General features: G+C 42.7%; 1 protein-coding gene across 1 annotated transcript in view; it reads right to left on the bottom strand.

Annotated features, from left to right (window-relative positions):
- Nucleotides 1-19,389, bottom strand: part of LOC126253282 (delta-sarcoglycan) — a 564,870-nt gene that overhangs the window by 74,160 nt on the left and 471,321 nt on the right. The gene's annotated exons all lie outside the window — the stretch shown is intronic.

The following is a 19,389-nucleotide window of genomic DNA, read 5'->3' as shown; positions in this document are numbered from 1 at the left end:
ATTGCTTCCCCGAGGTGCAAACATCGTTGCTGGCGTTTGTTGTCAACAACTGAGATGTCTTGCAGACGCAACCCAAGAACAACGACCAGGAAGACAGTGAAACGATGCTACTCCACGATAACAGCCGTCCACATTCTGCTAGGCTGACAAAATGCGCTATACAGGAGTTGGGTTGGCGTAATCATTCCCCACACACCTTATTCACCTGATCTTGCACTCTCCGATTTTCACCTTTTCAAATGGTTTAAATGACTCTAAGCACTATGGGACTCAACATCTGAGGTCATCAGCCCCCTAGAACTTAGAACTAGTTAAACCTAACTAACCTAAGGACATCACACACATCCATGCCCGAGGCAGGATTCGAACCTGCGACCGGAGCGGTCACGCGGTTCCAGACTGAAGCGCCTAGACCGCACGACCACACCGGCCGGCGTAATATCTGACTGCATTAAGGTATGTCTACACTGAGGACACTGCAGTGAACAGATTTCACCTGTTCTCGGTACACCAAAGGAGCGCGGTTCCGGACTGAAGCGCCTACAACCGCTCGACCACAGCGGCTGGCTCACCTTTTCCGCTCTCTATCGGATAAACTTCAAAGAAGTTGCGCTCTGAACATGGCTCGACGAGTCCATTGCCTGAAAACACGTGAATTCTACAGTCACGGAATCGAAAAGTAATCCCAGCGTTGGCGGGATATTGTAAATTGTGAAGGAGAATATTGATGACTAATGCCTCTGTTATACAGGGTGTTACAAAAAGGTACGGCCAAACACAAAGAAAGAAAATATGTTATGTGAACATGTGTCCGGAAACGCTTACTTTCCATGTTAGAGCTAATTTTATTACTTCTCTTCAAATCACATTAATCATGGAATGGAAACACACAGCAACAGAACGTACCAGCGCGACTTCAAACACTTTGTTACCGGAAATGTTCAAAATGTCCTCCGTTAGCGAGGATACATGCATCCACCCTCCGTCGCATGGAATCCCTGATGCGCTGATGCAGCCCTGGAGAATGGCGTATTGTATCACAGCCGTCCACAATACGAGCACGAAGAGTCTCTACATTTGGTACCGGGATTGCGCAGACAAGAGCTTTCAAATGCCCCCATAAATGAAAGTCAAGAGGGTTGAGGTCAGGAGAGCGGGGAGGCCATGGAATTGGTCCGCCCCTACCAATCCATCGGTCACCGAATCTGTAATTGAGAAGTGTACGAACACTTCGACTGAAATGTGCAGGAGCTCCATCGTGCATGAACCACATGTTGTGTCGTACTTGTAAAGGCACATGTTCTAGCAGCACAGGTAGGGTATCCCGTATGAAATCATGATAACGTGCTCCATTGAGTGTAGGTGGAAGAACATGGGGCCCAATCAAGACATCACCAACAATGCCTGCTCAAACGTTGACAGAAAATCTGTGTTGATGACGTGATTGCACAATTGCGTGCGGATTCTCCTCAGCCCACACATGTTGATTGTGAAAATTTACAATTTGATCACGTTGGAATGAAGCCTCATACGTAATGAGAACATTTGCCCTGAAATGAGGATTGACACATTGTTGGATGAACCATTCGCAGAAGTGTACCCGTGGAGGCCATTCAACTGCTGATAGTGCCTGCACACGCTGTGCATGGTACGGAAACAGTTGGTTCTCCCGTAGCACTCTCCATACAGTGACGTGGTCAACGTTACCTTGTACAGCAGCAACTTCTCTGACGCTGACATTAGGGTTATCGTCAACTGCACGAAGGATTGCCTCGTCCATTGCAGGTGTCCTCGTCGTTCTAGGTCTTCCCCAGTGGCGAGTCATAGTCTGGAATGTTCCGTGCTCCCTAAGACGCCGATCAATTGCTTCGAACGTCTTCCTTCGTTCTGGAAATCTGTCTCGATACAAACGTACCGCGCCACGGCTATTGCCCCGTGCTAACCCCTACATCAAATGGGCATCTGCCAGCTCCGCATTTGTAAACATTGCACTGACTGCAAAACCACGTTCGTGATGAACACTAACCTGTTGATGCTACGTACTGATGTGCTTGATGCTAGTACTGTAGAGCAAAGAGTCGCATGTCAACACAAGCACCGAAGTCAACATTACCTTCCTTCAATTGGGCCAACTGGCGGTGAATCGAGGAAGTACAGTATATACTGACGAAACTAAAATGAGCTCTAACATGGAAATTAAGCGTTTCCGGACACATGTCCACATAACAACTTTTCTTTATTTGTGTGTGAGGAATGTTACCTGAAAGTTTGGCCGTACCTTTTCATAACACCCTGTATGTAACGTTTGTGTTTGTTAAACTTATCCGGGTTCCCGGGTTCGATTTCCGGCGGGGTCAGGGTTTTTCTCTGCCTCGTGATGACTGGGTGTTGTGTGATGTCCTTAGTTAGGTTTAAGTAGTTCTAAGTTCTAGGGGACTGATGTCTATAGATGTTAAGTCCCATAGTGCTCAGAGCCATTTGAACCATTTGTTAAACTTAAGGAAAAACGGTACGAAATTAATCGGCAACGTAATACTATTACCACGAGGAGTTGTAAATTGAATTCTTTTGCTTACTAGAATAATTCTCAGGCACTGTGCTACACATTATTCTTATTTATGATTCTGTGTCGCTTGAAGGAATGAAAAAGCATTTATTATGATTTACCACATACCTGCAAGTCAATTGTTGTTTATGTGTACTCATATATTGCGTCTCCAATTTCAGAACTAGGGAAGTAGCCAACACTATTTCTTTTATTTTATGCGTTTATGGCATCATCCTTTGACATTTTTCAATAGCAGCTGTTCTGTTTCAGTGTTCTTGGATCCAAGAAAACTCAGTCCTGGCCTCTGCAGTCTGTTTGTACAGCCATAAACCACTTGTTTTGCACAGATTGAGATATTTTGAAATCGACCTGCGAAATATATTTAGCATCTGTATGGATGGGATTCCCTATCCCAGCACAAAAATATAGTTTTTTCAACAACATAATGCTGTGGCGGAGAGCACTATGCATTTAATGTATATTACTAAATCAGTGAAATCCAAACAATAAAGACCAAAATAGACAATTGAAAATGGTTTGTTTTGCGATACAGTCACATGTAATTTCAACATGAAATTGGGGTTTCGGCCGGCAGCGACCATATTCATACAAAAAGTGGAAATCTGTAGTTCACTTTCTCATAAGTACTTTGAGGAAACCCCATTATCATTTGTCGCATCCCTGGCGTAGAGAGAGAACTGAAAGAATTGAAAGCAAATACGACACCGGGCACGGAAGGAATCCCAGTTCGCTTTTACAAAGAGTTCTTTACAGCATTAGCCTCTTACTTAGCCTGAATTTATTACAAATGTCTCGCCCAGTGCAAAGTCCCAAGCTACTGTAAAAAAGATGAGGTGATTCCTGTTTGCAGGAAGGGTAAAAGAAAGGACCGCAAGACTACAAACCAATATCCTTAACATCGGTTTGCAGCAGAATTATTTAACATATTCTCATTTACAGCATAATAATAATTTTCCTTGAGACGGAAGGGCTTCTGTATACGGACAGCACGATTTTAGAAAGCATCTCTCGTGCGAAACTCAGCTCGGCCTTTTCTCCAATAATATCCTGCGAACTATGGATGAATAGCAAGAGGCAAATTCCATATTCCTAGATTTCCAAAAAGCAATTGGCATAGTGCCCCACTGGGGAATGTTAACGTATGTGCACGCATACAGAAAAGGTTCCCAGATATGTGAGTTCCTCGAAGACTTCTTAACTAATGGGACTCAGTATGTTGTGCTCGACGGCGAATGTTCATTACAGACAAGGGTATCGTCAGCAGTGTCTCAGGAAAGTGTCACAGGACAGCTATTGTTTCCTGTATATATAAATAATCTGGCGAACAATGTGAGCAACAATCTGCGACGATTTCCTGATGATACCGTCGTGTACGGGAGGGAGTCGTCGATTAGCGACTGTAGGAGGATACAAGATGAGTTAGACGAAGTCCCCAGTTAGCTAGTTAGTTAGTTGGTTGCCTGTTCCATTAATCAATTGCACGGTAAGGTAGCCGTTATGATGTGGAACGTGTCAAGTGCACAAGAAATGCACATACGAAGTAAATTTTTTAAAAATATATAATACAGAATTAAAGATTAATATTTCTATTATTTACACCATTCCCTTAAATGGCAGAAAATGCATATACTATATTTATAGATTTATTTATTCCTATTCAAGAATTCATCTATGGTATAGCAGGAGTTGTCAAGGAGATATGCTTTCAGTTTATTTTGGAAGCTATTATACAGCTGCCTGTCAGACACCTTATTTTATCCGGTAATTTGTCGAAAATTTTTGTAGCAGCATATTTCACCCCTTTCTGTGCCAAAGATAGGTTGAGGAAAGGATGGTGTAATTCTTTCTTTTTTCTGGTATTACAATCATGAATGTCACTGTTGTTCTTAAACTGGTCCATGTTGTTGAGAACAAATTTCATCAGTGAGTAGATGTTTTGTGAGGCTGTTCAAAAAATGGTTCAAATGGCTCTAAGCACTATGGGACTTAACATCTGAGGTCATCAGTCCCCTAGAACTTAGAACTACTTAAACCTAACTAACCTAAGGACATCACAAACATCCATGCCCGAGACAGGATTCGAACCTGCGACCGTAGCGGTCGTACGGTTCCAAACTGTAGCGCCTAGAACCGCTCGGCCACACAGGCCTGCTGGGAGGCTGTTGTAAGAATTCCCAATCTTTTAATAAGATGCCTACAAGATGTGCGACTATGAACCCCACCTATAAGTTAATGGTTCAAATGGCTCTGAGCACTATGGGACTTAACATCGGTGGTCATCAGTCCCCTAGAACTTAGAACTACTTAAACCTAACTAACCTAAGGACATCACACACATCCACGCCCAAGGCAGGATTCGAACCTGCGACCGTAGCAGTCGCGCGGTTCCGGACTGAGCGCCTACAACCGCTAGACCACCGCGGCCGGCTATAAGTTAATGCAGCAGACGAGTAGGAGGAACAAATCCATGATTTTGAAATACAATATTAGTAGCTGACTTACAGTCATAGAAATCTGTTTCTTGCATAATAGTCGCTATGAATGGTGTTGTGTGCGTAGCTTCAGTGATAAAGTGAACTAAATCTCTTGGAACTTCATACACAGTTAGCCCCTTCCTTTCTCAATGTGAGCAATATAACGATCGTAAGACACAAAAGAGGGACCTTTCACCAAAAACTTGTGTTGCATTTCAGTACAGTAACTCTTTGCTGTAAACCCATAGTAAGATCATCTTCTTGTTTTTGTTCTGCCCACAGCAGTTGTCACTCCATATTATTAGTTTTTTTATACAAGTAAGTGTCGAAGTAAAAGCTTTGTGCACACAGGAAGCAATTTCATTCCCACCCTGCCACATACGGCCTCATGCTGGAGAAACATGTGACTGGTTTGATTACCACCAACTTGAATCCAAAAGTCGTAATTTGAGAGCTGTTGTAAATAGTACATTTCACTATGCCTCAATGAAGGAAGAGAAATCACTTTTTGCCAATCCATTGCAGCTGTACACACTTCCGAGTTAAGCCCTTGCTCTTGAGTGTGTCAGCTTTCATGGAATCCATAGCTCTCTTTGCTTTTCGGTGATGTCTTTATTACTGGGATCAAACCTCAATTTGGCTTTAAGTAGGTCATAAGTAGAATTAACTATAACCTCATAATCAGAACGATGTTTTTTTTCATACGTAATTCGTTTCAATAACAAGTTGAAAGCATTAAAATACTAGAACATAACTTATGCAGATTCCAACCCTTGTAATAAACATTACAACGGCAATCAAGGCATACCTGGTGCTTGGGAGTCTCTTTAGCTGGAACCACAGTGCTGTCTTTCGAATATATTCCTTTCCTTCCATGCGTAATTTCTTCCTTTCACTTTGTGCACTACCGTCACCACTCTTCCTCCGTTTTGGTGCAGTTTTCCTTTACATTTTTCAATATTTTGTATTATATATCCGTAATAATTTATTCAGCAGTGTCCTACTGTTGTAAACAAACCACAGAGCTACTTCAGTTGTCAACAATTCACACAAATACGCGCCAAGACAATAACAGAGAACAGAGGCGCATGAATCGTTACTTGAACATCGATGTTGGCGTTCGACTCGAGTGTCGTCTTGTGACAGCTGTAAATACTGTTTCGCGATATTCTGGCGCTTGTATCGGAATATATGTTACTGGCTTTGGCGATTACAGCGGAATTGTACCTATAACTCAAATTTTCATTTTTTGCAGCTTGACCCGTTATTTACTTACATGCCACAATTTCTGAAGTATAATATGTGAATTGGTGGTACCACCTACAAGAAGACTGCTCACCCGAGAACACCTAGTGTCACTTTACGTACTAGATTGCCTATCGAACTTTCTGGCCTGGATATCAGCCCCCCCCCCCCAAAAAAAAAATCTCTAAGTCCCTCCAGATCACTGAGCGCCATGCACTCTGTCTTGCCTCCGTATACACCTCCCATCCCCCACGCGAATCCTCTACAACCTCATTCCTTTCCCCCATCTGCTCCTATTCCTCGAACATATCCCCATACTCTACACCTCCCGCCACCTTGATCCTCCTCACCTCCTGGTTGCTCCTCTCCAACCCCTGCCCACTGCCACGCCTTCACTGTTGTGTCCCCCCTACCCTCCATCTCTACACCCTTCATCTCCTTTCCCAAGGTGGCTTCCGTCAACTCCCCCTCCCGGATAACGCCCTCTCTCCATCCATTTATCCCTCCTATCCACTTTGATCCTCACGCCCCCTCCTTGCCTTTGTCCTTTTACCGGGCTCCCTCTTCCCCTCAACCCTACCCCCCATCCTGTTTTTTTCCCGCCTACCCTCTCTCTGCCTCCCTTCTCTCCCGCTAGTCCTTTTGCGATTTCCTTCCTCTGCCATTCCCCATTCCCTCTCGCATCTACCCTGCTCCCCCCTTCTGAGTCCTCTCCCTTCGTCCCCCCACCCCGGAATTTACAGGAATTAGCTGACTTGTGTGCGCAGATGTGGTGCCAACTACCTCCAGCGACCTATCAGGGCCTCACTGCTGCTGTGCCACGAGGCGTTTCTGCTGTTATCCATGCCAGAGGCCGACATGCTGGCTATTAGGTAGGTGGCCATAATTTTTCTAGCTGATCACTGTAGTTCTTTTGAGAAGGGCACGGCCTGTTTCCTTCCTCAGTCTTCAAACAATTGAAGCTCGTACTGCGTCTCTAATGACCTGAATATCGAAGGGACGGTAAACCCTAACCTTCCTTCTTTCTTTTTCTGCAGACATTTGTTGAAGATATTCCAATCTCTGCCTTCTTCTACAGTCTTTGCACTCTGCGGCTCCCTCTAATGATATGAACGTCATCCCTGATGTCTTAACACATATCCTTCTTCAGTTCAGTGTTTTACACACATTACTTTCCTTACCGACCACACGGAAACCCCTTAATTTCCTGTCTTATCAGTCAATTTTCAGCATCCTTCTCTAACAGCACATATCAAACCCATCTGTTATTGTCCTTTCCTTTTCACACTGCCCATGACTCACTTTGTTTAGCTGTGCTCCAATTATTCATTATCAGCAATTTCTTTCTCAGTTTCAGATCTTTGTTTGATAATAGTAGACTTATTTTAGTCAAAAGTGCTCTCTTAGACTGTGCTTGTGTGCATATTATATCCCCCTTGCTTTGTCCGTCATACATTATCTTCCTCCTAACGTAGAAGAATTCTTTCACTTCATATATTATGTGGTCTCCCCATTTTTTCATATGTTTGCAGCTAGTCTCATTTCTTCCTCTCCGCATTATTTTCGCCTTTGCTTGGCTTACTCTCAGTTCGTCTTCTGTATTTGGTACACTAGTCAACGTCCTGTTCAACAGGTAGTATATTCTTCTATACTTTCAATTAGGAAAGCAATGCAATCGGCGACTTTTATCATTTATATCTCTTGACCCTAAATTTTAATCCCACTCGTGACTCTTTCTCCAATTTCCGTCATTGAATCTTAAGTGTACATGTTAAACTGTGGAGAAAAAGACGGTACCCTTTCCTTACGCCATATTTAATTCAAGCGAAACTCTCTTGGTTATCCATTCTCATCGGTTTATCTTGGTTCTTGTGCGTATTATACACTATCTTTATCTGTACACCTATTTTACTGATAAACTCTGGCAGCAGTTTTACATGTGTATGTTTTTCTACGCCTACAGATTACACGGCCATCCATTGATTAGTACTTCTACATCTACCTACACATGATTAATCTGCAATCCACATTTAAAAAGTATGCAAGAGAGGGCCGATATAACTACTTTCAGACTAGACTATTTGTCGATGGCTCCACGTGGGAGAAACGAACACCTGAAACTTTCCAAACGTACTCTAATTTCTATTATTCTGTTTACGACGATTATTTCTCCATTTGCACGTATTTTAAAATTCAATGGTTGCTACCCCAATACATTTGTCATATCCGTGACCCTCTCCCCTGTTTCGTAATAATGTCCTGTTTGAATTATTTCGATATCCTCCATCAATGGTATCTGGTGAGAATTCTATATTGCGCAGAAATACCGGGTGATCAAAATGTCAGTATAAATTTTAAAACTTAATAAACCACGGAATAATGTAGATAGAGAGGTAAAAATTGTCAGACATGCTTGGAATGACATGGGGTTTTATTAGAACCAAAAAAATAAAAAACAAAGTTCACAAAATGTCCGACAGATGGCGCTGGACAGGAAAACGTCAGTGACTGCGCATGACAATCTTGTATAAAAGGAGCTGTAATGAGAGAGAGAATCCTACCCTTCTTCCCCTCTTGGCAGGTCCCCGGACTCGCACACGCTAAGTGATCCTTCGCACGCCGGAGATCATCGCCATCAGTGTCTCGTGTGTGCCGTCGTGTTTAGTGTTCAGTGTTCACCGTCACACTCCATCGTTCACCAATGCCATTGATATCTTCAGTGTTTGTGCTTCGTGTCAACAGTTTGTAGTGTCGTTTGTCATCGAGTGTGTACGGGCTTCATGTTCTTTATGTTCATGTGTCTACTGTTTCTTCCCCGCCGTTTTGTTCCAACTCATGTGTCTTCTCTGTTTTACCATTGTACTATCTTTGGCTGAAGAGCGGCGTATTGTGCTGCTGCCAGCCTACCTGTTATACGGGTATTAAAATCACAATAAAGAAAGAAAAAAAACCAGAGAATCAGATGCGCCAGCAGTCGCAGCATGTTGACGTTACCTGAAAGGGCGCTTTTAGTGTAGCTGTATTATCAGAATGGCGAATGTGCTAGTTCAGCGTTACGATACTATCGCCATAGGAAAGGGATTCGAACGGGTAAAGGTCCGTTGACGAATACAGCTGTGGCGATAGTGATTTAGAAGTTCGAAGCCACGGGTTGTTTAGACGATAGACCCCATAGTGGCCGACCGAGCACAAGGCGTAATGCTGCTGAGGCAGTTCAGGAAGAAACGGAGACTGTAGCGGGTTCGTCTATGAACGGGGAAGTAAGCGCTCGTACAGTCGCACGCCGCACTGGCATTCCATACACTAGTGTTTGGTTGGAACTTAGGCGTACCCTCCGATGCTATCCGTACAAGATCCATCGGCATCATGAACTGTTACCTGGCGATTTAGTGAAGCGGAGGGTATTTGCGGTGTGGGTGTTTCAAAAGATGGCGGAAGACGACGAATGATTGAGTAACGTGTTGTGGACCGACGAAGCTCATTTCACGCTCCGAGGGTCTGTCAACGTCCACAACTGCAGAATTTGGGCTACCGAAAATGCTAAAACTATCGTGGAAACTCCACTGCACGACGAGAAAGTAACTGTATGGGTTGGATTTACTACATCTACCGTTATCGGGCCTTTTTTCTTCGAGGAAATGCGTGATTCTGGTTTCGTAACTGCTACCGTGACGGGTGAGAGGTACGCCGATATGTTACAGAATCGCATCATCCCCAGCCTGGCTGATAAACACCTGCTAGAACGTACGATGTTTATGCAGGATGGCGCTCCACCTCATATTGCTAGACGCGTGAAAGATCTCTTGCGCGCGTCGTTTAGTGATGATCGTGTGCTCAGCCGCCACTTTCGTTATTCTTGGCCTCCCGGATCCCCAGACCTCAGTCAGTGCGATTATTGGCATTGGGGTTACCTGAAGTCGCAAGTGTATCGTGATCGACCGACATCTCTAGGGATGCTGAAAGACAACATCCGACGCCAATGCCTTACCATAACTTCGGACATGCTTTACAGTACTGTTCACAACGTCATTCCTCGACTACAGCTATTGCTGAGGAATGATGGTGGACATATTGAGCATATCCTGTGAAGAACATCATATTTACTTTGTCTTACTTTGTTATGCTAATTGTTGCTACTCTGATAAGATGAAGCGCCAAATGTCGGACATTTTTTGAACTTTTGTATTTTTTTGTTTGTAATAAAACCCCATGTTATTCCAAGCATGTGTGTCAATTTGTACCTCTCTATCTACATTATTCCGTGATTTATTAAGTTTTCAAATTTATACTGTCGTTTTGATCACCTGGTATTTCAGAAGAGGATGGACGAGCTTAGTTTAGAAAGTATCTGCAGAAAATTTTTAGCACCTTCTCAGTGTTCTGCCAATGAAACGCAGTATACGTTTCGCCTTCCCCGCAACATTTTACTTGTGACGGTTTCAGTGTAAATCGTTCGTTATTGTGATCCCTAGGTATTTAATCGAATCGAAAACGCTTGTATCATTTATAGTGTAGCTACAATTGAAGGAGATGCTTTAGTATTTCATGTTGAGTACCTATCGATTTTTATTTCGCATCATGTAGGTATCTTGTTTAAACCAAGATAAAACTTCCGTTTCAATCGATGACTTCCGTCATTTACTAAAGACTGTTACGTTTCTGGCAGATATTCACGAATCTAAACACACAGCTGAGACGATACTTCCTAGGCATGCATTTTGTTTAGAAGCAACTTGCGGAGAACTTTGTCAAAAGTCTTCGGGAGATCTAAAAGTATGGTCTCAGCTTGAGGTCCCATGTCGATAGCACTCCTTACTTCGTTCGAGTAAAGAGCTAGTAGGGTTCAGAAGTCTGATGTTTTCTCCATCCTTGCTGGTTATGTGTCAATAGATTGTTTTCTTCGAGGTACTCCACAATGTTGGAAAAATATATGTTTCGAAATCCTACTAGAAATCGATGTAATACAGGGGATTAGTTCCATTTCCTTTCTTGTGTGTTACTGAGAGCTATGTGATTTTTTTGTTCTTTAGGTACGGATCTTTTGTCGAGCGAGTGATTGTATGTGATTTCAAAAAAACTGAACTATTGCATCAAAATACTCTGAAAAGTGTACAGTCTCGACTGGATGGCTTGCATTAATTTATTTACCTCACTTCGAAATTACTTACATTGCTTCTTGATTCAAAAACTGGAATACTTACTACGTCTTATTTGGTGAAGGAAATCAGAATTTACTGGTATTTTCGTCGATAACTTTACCATTGTTATTATACAGTGGCCGGCCGGTGTGGCTGAGCGGTTCTAGGAGCTTCAGTCTGGAACCGCGCGACCAGTACGGTCGCAGGTTCGAATCCTGCCTCGCGCATGGATGTGTATGATGTCCTTAGGTTAGTTAGGTTTAAGTAGTTCTAAGTTCTAGGGGACTGATGACCTCAGATGTTAAGTCCCATAGTGCTCAGAGCCATTTGAGCCAAATTACACAGTGAAGGTATAGTTTGTGTCTTGGGTCTGGCATGCTTTTCACATGACCAGCATCTCTGTTGATTTTCTGCCCAATTTTAAGACAGAGGTTCGTTGTTGAAACTTTGAAACGCATTTTGAAATGAATTGCATATTAAGTTTCTAACATTTGCACAGGGTCTCTATGTTTTAAAATCGAACTTTCTTTGAAATCCGGCTTCCTTTCTCGTGGATTCTGCAAAAGCGTCCTCACTTTCATTGCGTACCATTGTGGATCTGTTACGTCTGTCATTAACTTACTTTTAAACTATCTAATTCCGTCAAAACTACTACTTGAGCCAAAAACTTTCTTTGTAAATTTCACAGTAGCAGATCTGCATCTCTGATGACTTCAGATTCCATAAGGAAAACATCTAACACGCCCTCAACTTTATTATCCATTCTCATTTACATTATTGTTGTCAGCAAGTTGGATAGATAAGCTAATAATCTGAATGTGCGGTAATTGCACCATTTATCTGCTTCTGATATCCTATTTTGGCTCTTTACTTTTAAGTATTTTAATTATCTCATTATAAGGGCAAGGAAAAATTTTATCCGATAACACTGATACACGATTTAGATCAACAATGCATTTATTATTCGAAGTAGTAAAATAAAAAGTCAGTACAGTTAATCCATCGTTTTTCTATACAGCACATGCCATCATTGAAATGTGGTATTGGAACTATACAAAACACCCATTGCTTTTATAGCGTTAGATGTTACACGCACAATGATCACCGACAGTCCAACTTCAGAGCATACCCTTGAAGTGTGTATTCTCACCTTTGGTTGCAGTCTCGGTAAGCCTTTCAAGTACAATGCCATCAAGCATGGTACGGTACGTTTCAATTCAGTTTTAACTGCTGAAGACACTGGAGTCACTGGTTAGAAACCGTTACCATTTTTAGATCAGTACTTACCAACATCACATCGACAAAGTTTAATTTAATAAGCCACTACGACTACTTTTAGAACAAGAATAAATCTATCTCACTTCTTTTGAGATGTTCTCTTATCTCGCAACGTTCCGTTATCTCGCCAAGTTATATAACATACGAATTGTATTGTACTATGTTATAAACGTCACCCTTTGTTATGCTTTGAAAGTATCACTGTGCCTTTGCTATATCTTCTACATACGACTTCTTGAGATTTTGTATTTTACCACAATGTTAAATACGTAAATAGAAACAACATTTCCACGTCCCTAAAACGAAATTGTATTTGGTACACATCCAGTGTTAATATCACGATCAAATAAAACCAGGTGGCGCTGAGGTAATGAGATTAAAGAAATAGATACTAATATTAGGAGATGAGTTTTATTATCTGGGCAGCACAACAAGAGATGATGGCCAAAGTCGAGAGGATATAAAATTCAGACTGGTAATAGCAAGTTTCTCACACAGAGAACTTTGGTGAAGTCGAATACAAATTTCAAAATCAGGAAGTCTTGTATGAAGGTTTTTATCTGGAGTGTAGCCTTGTATGGGAAGTCGTGTAGTGATTAAAAGGTTTACACAGTATAGACCAGCATGGAGAGAAGCATCAAACCAGTCTCAGAACAACAACACCCTCAGGAAAAATCTTGCTGCTACAATTTGGTCCCTGGTTTAATGCCTCACCGTCGGTTTTCAAAAGTGAATATCTAAGATTTTTTAACAAGTACTGGTAAGGGAAAACGATGAGATGACAGTAGAATTAAAGTCGGAAGAAAGTTTACATAAAGCTGTTGTGTTTTTGTTCTTCTGTGTTTAATATATATTTAGCTGTTTTAATCAAAAACTTCTTCCAACAAAAGGAGTGATAAGACATTAAGAGAAAGGATAATTAAATGTATGAGACTTGCTGACGACATGGCATCACTAAGTTCAAATGGAAACGAAACTAACAATGTGTTAAAGTAACTCAGCACGAGTTGTGATCGCTGCGGAATGAAGATAACAGTGAAGAAGACAAGTTGATAATTTCAAGAAAACAGGATACAAAGGAACCTGTAACATCTCATCACACATCGCCTTAAAAGCAAGGGTAGCTACGGAAAAACTGTTTTACAGAAGGGGAGTATTTTCTTTGGTCGAGTAAATAAATGATTAAAAAAAGCTTAGAGAAGTAATTTGTGAGGGGTGTTGCTGAGTATGTTGCAGAAGCATGGGATCTATGATGGAGAGGGGCGAAAGGCCTAGAGGCTTTTGAGACGTGGATTTGGAGAATAATTGAGGATGTGAACGGAGAAATTAAAAAAAGAATTAGAATGTGCTACATAAGAAAGATGAGAAAATTTTAATACTGGAAAGAATTAAATGGATCAAAAGAAATTAATTAGCATACTGGATGAGAAAAGCCTTGATGATATAGCGTGCACTAGAAAGAATTGTGAGTGGGAGTAGAACTAGAGGAAGAAGATGATATCAATTAACTGCTGACAGATATAAGACCGGAAGGAACGGAGAATGCTAAACTCGCAATGATTTTCATGTCTAGATAGCAAAACACATTATCATCATCATTATAGTATTAAAGGCGTCTGTTTTCGGGTATAAATTACTAGTAACTAATTGTTACTGTGTTATAAAATTTAATATTAAGCATTTCTGAAACAGCATCATTAGCCGTCATTTTGTAGCGAATTTCATTTGCGTCCTAATAGGTAGTAAATTGCTACAGAGAACAAAGTGACTTTCTGGCAGAATGCGTCTGTTTATCAGCCGCACTTCGGTATCGCAAGATGAGCGCGCAGCTGTCAGAAGAACGACCTCTGGCGGTGCTGCGACGCGTGTCAAACCGCCGTGAAAACGCCGACCCGTGGCTGTAAGCGTAGGGGCAACCTGTGGAATGCGGCGGCGGCGGCAGCGGCAGCGGCGGTGGCGCCTGGCAGGGCGACCTCACATCGTGCACGACTGTCAGCCGGGTCGTTAGCCGTGACGGCGGCAGGGGCAGCGCACGTCACCGCGGTAACCCCTTGCCGTTTATTAGCTGGCCGACCGCCGATCGATAGCGTCATACCACTCATTCTACCGAGGGCGCGAATATTGTGGAACGATCAAAATAAATAAACACATTTTGCTCACACACATTTGTTTCATGTCAGTATTTCTTTCTCTGCAAAATGTGCAAAAAAAAAAGAGGGAAGGAGGATTAGAGGTCAACATTCTGACGACAGCGCGATCATTAAAGACGGAACACAAGATCATATTACGAAAGAATGGGGAGCTATATTAGCCGTGCACTTTTCAAAGGAACCCTCTCTGCATTTGCCTGCAATGATGTAGGGAAATCGCGAAAACCCTAATGTGACTGGCCAGACAGTGATTTGAATCGTCATCCTCCGGAAAGCGAGTACTGTGATGTACGTACTGCACCACTTCTCTCGGTGAAAACCATATAGGATGTTCTGGCAGTTGCTGTTAAAGCTTTCTATGGGTTGTGATGGGGGTAGATAAATTTCTGATAAGGAAACCAGGTCCGTAAATGTACCATTCAGATAATAAGTTTCGGGATCGGATCACTTTCAAACCTCCTGCAGCTCTGTACAATACGTAATGACAGAGCGTCACAACGTATTTACCGAGAGTGTTTTCCGGATCGCCTAGTTCCATCACAAAAATCTATATTCGTTTGACTACAAAAACGGCTACGAGAAACTGGAACTCCTGCAAGTAGGAAGATTGCCAGAAGTTCGGATACATTTGCTGATAAGCTGAATCTACGAGAGTACTCGTACCTGTCTTCGGGATTGTGTCGATGATAACTTACCGAAAATGTGATGGTATATCTCAACACACATTGGTTTTACAAACCAGCATGAATACTCGTTCTGTTTCCACGTTCCCCAATGATATTGGAAATTCCGATGGACTGCTGCGCACGCCTTCCGCCCTATTAGATCGCAGCTCTTCCAAAGTTCTTTTAAACTCCTGTCTTTAATATAGAATGTGCTGTGCGTTTCCACCTTAAGTCCCTTTCCTTCTTCCGTCACATCAGTTCTTCCATCTCGTAGCGGCCTTCAATGTATTCATTCCACCTGTACGCTACTTTCTCCGCGATTAACAATGAGCCGGCCGCGGTGGTCTAGCGGTTCTGGCGCTGCAGTCCGGAACCGCGGGACTGCTACGGTCGCAGGTTCGAATCCTGCCTTGGGCATGGGTGTGTGTGATGTCCTTAGGTTAGTTAGGTTTAAGTAGTTCTAAGTTCTAGGGGACTTATGACTTAAGCTGTTGAGTCCCATAGTGCTCAGAGCCATTTGAACCATTTTGATTTACAATGAAATTTCTTTTGTGTACTTAATGTTGTCGCCTTTACTTTTAATTTCACTGGAGTTAATTTTTACTCTTCTGCAATCTACATCAGTCGTTCGGCCGACCATTAATTATTTGCTTACTTTATATTTTTCTTGCAGTATTGACGTACAAGGGGTGGACAAAAATACGAAACAGCGCGGGAAACGTATGCTTGAATGTAAATGCAGATGTTAGCCGAGTCTGCAGGATACGCTGTTGTATTTGACCACGAACGGCACCTTTGCAGTGTGCCCAGTACATTGGAAGTGTTGCTGTTCTGTGTAGCTGAGAATGCACTATATCGGAGCTGTACATATTTGAACATGGGCAAATTCTTGGTGCTCGTATGGTGTGGGTGCTTCTGTAACCAAGATAGCCAAAGAGTTTGGTGTTTCAAGAGGCACCAGATCGAAGATTTATACCTGATACAGGGAAAGCGGAAAAAAATATCTACTGAGACACAAAGCGGGCCAAATTGCGTGTTGTGTGGTCGTGACGGACGGTCACTGAAGAGGATTGTGACGAAAAATAAGAAAACGATAACTGAAAAAGTCGTTGAGCAACTAAATATCACACTATCGAAGCCTTTCACCACTAAAACGATACGAAGGGAGCTGCATGAGCAGCGAATTGCTGCGTGAGCATTCATCGTTGATGGAAATGCCCGTAGCACGGAAAAACGTGGTGCCGAAGCCATAAAATCTGGACTGTGGAGCAATGGAAGAAATGTATTTGGTCGCATGAATTTTAATTTCATGCTGTTTCGAACTTCTGACCAAGTTTACACCTCAAAATTGAAACATGACGGAGGTTCGGTGGATCTCATGACACCTCTCCATCGTCGGATTACTGTCAAGGATTATCTGACCATTTTTGGTGATCGTGTCCAACTCATGGTACAATGTTTGTTCCAAGACGACAGGGCTACAGTTCACACAGCTCGTGTCGTACAGGACTGGTTTTTCTAAGCACGAGGATGAGTTGCTGTATCTCCCCCGTCCACCACAGACACCAGATGTCAACATTATGAAGCGTTTGTGATCTACTTTGGAGAGAAGGGTGAGTGATCGATATCTATCTCTATCATCGTCACCTGGATTCACCAAAGTTTTGTGAGGATGATGGTGTAAGTTCCCTTGAAAACCATGTGGGGTCTGAATTTATCCACTGACAGACCCTCTTGTATATAGTGTGCGTTATGTAGTACACACAGCTGCCACTTATGGCAACAGCAATGAACTTATCTCACGAAGGCGTCCAGTCGAACTGAGCTTGAATGACATGTACAGCTACATCTTTCGTGTTGCTTCAAATCTGTACCAGAATCCGTCAGCTCTACTGACTGACGAATAGGATCATGCCAGAGTCTTGTTGACTCATGAGCAGATTTTTCAGTAGGCGCGAGATCTAGAGAAAGTGCTTGCCAGAGCAACACTAGAACACTTCTGGATTGGGCTTTGCCTGGACAATGCGGGAATCGCGCGGCTTTATTGAAAGATAACGTCATCGAGATCTCAGTCACTGGCCTAAGCACGTCAGAAATGAAAAGGCTGTTGTCCAAGCTACCGGCGACGCGAACTAGGTGTAACCATGTTTCTACCCAGTGGCTCGCATACACCACGCCATGTGCCGGACCCGTGTTCTGGTGACGAATGCAATCGGGCAACTTTTAGTTCCCCTCGAAATTTCCACACAGCGAAACTCCCAGCATGATGTTGTGTGATAAGGCGGAAGTCCGCTCGAGAGATAACGTGGTGCCACTCGTTTGCATCCAATGTTGCTGATGGGCTTACCTCTGTCTACGCGTCTTCCTCTGCTGCCGCACCAAGAGAAGTCGCAACAATGTTCGCCGTGCAGACAGCAAGTAGTTGCTCCAGGAATAGACGCACTGTATCTGTGTACACTTATCTTGGTGCGAACAAACTCTTTTCAGGACTCAAGCTACGTGGTGAAGCTGTACAATCGGACTTGTCTGAGAGAATGACGTACCCTTCCTCTCGGTCGCTAATCGCAACAGGTAGTAGAGGAGATCGTACCAGGCGTTGATCACCGCCCTTTTGAATACAAATATTCAATGTTCACGTGACAGTCATGGAATCCAAATCACCGTGAACAGCAATATCATGGAACGATAAGCCACACACAGAGTAGGCGGCGTTCGTTGCCATTGTCTAATCCCGACACGTGCTGCTAGACGCTTGTCTTTCTTCCACAAATGACTAACAGTAAAATGAGATTTTTATTGAGTATTCAGACTTCAGACGTGTTCATGTATTGTAATTAGATGTCATTCGTGGTACACTATTTGGAATGAAAGACAAGGGAGGTTGGTTAAAACGGGGAGCCCTAAGGCAAAGATTATTTTGAGACCAGTAGATATACCTTACGAAGTACCTCAATAGTGACAATACGACGTATAGAACAGTACAGAAGACATTACACAAAACAGGTGTAGATCCATTTACTGTTACATGACCTACAATATTCTGGTCCTCGTGTTGTCACTGTTGAGTTATTTACTAAGATCTATTTATTTGTGTATAAATCATTTCTGTCTGTGATTGGAAGCATATGTAAATAAACAAACCTCGTTCATCATAAAATTTTAACGGAAATGCAAAATCGTTAGCCGGCCGGAGTGGCCGAGCGGTTCTAGGCGCTACAGTCTGGAACCGCGCGACCGCTACGGTTCTGCCTTGGGCATGGATGTGTGGGATGTCCTTAGGTTAGTTAGGTTTAAGCAGTTCTAAGTTCTACGGGACTGATGACCACAGCAGTTAAGTACCATAGTGCTCAGAGCCATTTGAACCATTGGAGCAAAAAACGTTAACTGAAAACAGGTAAATGAGGTCGGTGAGTCGAACAACCTAATACGTCAGATAGCCAGATATCGATGCGTAAGCAACGTAAGCATCGCATATTACAACTAGTATGGACTGTATAATCAGGACGAAAGGTAAATCCCTGAATTCTCCCCCTAATAAGAGGTGAAAGGAAAGCGTGGTTCTCAGTTCATTTACGGAAGCAGCGGCCTAATATCTCCTTCGAAACACAGCACCAAGAGCTTCTTAAAGGCTGGCTAAACAAGCAGTAGGATGACGATCCTCTTATTTTGATGTGAGCATCTGATCCTACAGACAGGGAAAAGTGTCAGACGGAACAGAGAATGGGGAAACATTATATTGAAGGGCCTGATCAGTATTCTCTGGTATCAGCATATATGTATCAAACAATAACTTTACTGGGATTGAAATAGTATTATTTCAGATCTCTGTATGTGAACAAGTAAAAAGAAGAAGCTGGTTTCTGATTATTG

Source organism: Schistocerca nitens, chromosome 4, assembly GCF_023898315.1.
Source record: "Schistocerca nitens isolate TAMUIC-IGC-003100 chromosome 4, iqSchNite1.1, whole genome shotgun sequence".
NCBI classification, from domain to species: Eukaryota; Metazoa; Arthropoda; class Insecta; order Orthoptera; family Acrididae; genus Schistocerca; species Schistocerca nitens.
This window is presented reverse-complemented; position numbering and strand designations above follow the sequence as displayed.